The sequence below is a fragment of the Perkinsus marinus genome, assembly GCF_000006405.1.
Source record: "Perkinsus marinus ATCC 50983 genomic scaffold scf_1104296944108, whole genome shotgun sequence".
In the NCBI taxonomy this organism is placed as follows: domain Eukaryota; phylum Perkinsozoa; order Perkinsida; family Perkinsidae; genus Perkinsus; species Perkinsus marinus.
The window spans coordinates 1-952 of NW_003211557.1; the positions used below are offsets into that span (position 1 = coordinate 1).

The 952-nt window shown below is 45.0% G+C and overlaps 5 non-coding genes across 5 annotated transcripts; all 5 read left to right on the forward strand.

Annotated features, from left to right (window-relative positions):
* The first annotated feature begins 26 nt into the window (after positions 1–26).
* On the forward strand, positions 27–98 carry Pmar_PMAR022842. Its single transcript has one exon. It is a non-coding gene; the product is annotated as a tRNA-Thr (tRNA).
* A 102-nt stretch (positions 99–200) lies between these two features.
* On the forward strand, positions 201–272 carry Pmar_PMAR022843. The gene has a single exon. It is a non-coding gene; the product is annotated as a tRNA-Thr (tRNA).
* A 102-nt stretch (positions 273–374) lies between these two features.
* Pmar_PMAR022844 lies at positions 375–446 on the forward strand. Its single transcript has one exon. It is a non-coding gene; the product is annotated as a tRNA-Thr (tRNA).
* Positions 447–548: 102 nt separating this feature from the next.
* On the forward strand, positions 549–620 carry Pmar_PMAR022845. Its single transcript has one exon. It is a non-coding gene; the product is annotated as a tRNA-Thr (tRNA).
* Positions 621–722: 102 nt separating this feature from the next.
* Positions 723–794, forward strand: Pmar_PMAR022846. Its single transcript has one exon. It is a non-coding gene; the product is annotated as a tRNA-Ser (tRNA).
* Positions 795–952: the final 158 nt, after the last annotated feature.

Sequence of the window (952 nt, forward strand, 5' to 3'; positions counted from 1 at the left end):
TATTGATTTATGCAGTTATTCCGTGTGTCACTTTAGCTTAGTGGCAGAGCGTCTGCTTCGTAAGCAGAAGGTCGTCAGTTCAATCCTGGCAAGTGACTTATAGCACCATAAATTTCTGGTCTGGTACGAGAACCAGGAGCAGGATGGCCCATTCTGTGAACGGGACAGGAAAATTATTGATTCATATACTTAATCTGTGCACCACTTTAGCTTAGTGGTAGAGCGTCTGCTTCGTAAGCAGAAGGTCGTCAGTTCAATCCTGGTAAGTGGCTTACAACAGCATTAGGCTCTAGTCGGGTATGAGGAGCAGGAGCAGGTTTGCTCACTCCGCAAAGGATACAGAAAGATTATTGATTTATGTACTTATTCTCTGCGTCACTTTAGCTTAGTGGCAGAGCGTCGGCTCTGTGAGCAGAAGGTCGTTAGTCCAATCCTGACAAGTGGCTTATAGCACCATAAATTTCTGGTCTGGTACGAGAAGCAGGAGCAGGATGGCCCATTCTGTGAAGGGGACAGGAAAATTATTGATTCATATAGTTAATGTGTGTGCTACTTTAGCTTAGTGGTAGAGCGTCTGCTTCGTAAGCAGAAGGTCGTCAGTTCAATCCTGGCAAGTGGCTTACAGCAGCATTAGGCTCTAGTCGGGTATGAGGAGCAGGAGCAGGTTTGCTCACTCCGCAAAGGATACAGGAAGATTATTGATTTATGCAGTTATTTGGTGTGTGACTTTAGCTTAGTGGCAGAACGTCTGCTTTGAAAGCAGAAGGTCGTCAGTTCGATCCTGGTAAGTGGCTTATAACACCATAAATATCTGGTCTGGTACGAGAAGCAGAGCAGTTTGCTCACTCCGCAAAGGATACAGAAAGATTATTGATTTATATACTCACTCTATGTGCCACTTTAGCTTAGTGGTAGAGCGTCTGCTTCGTAAGCAGAAGTCGTCAGTTCAATC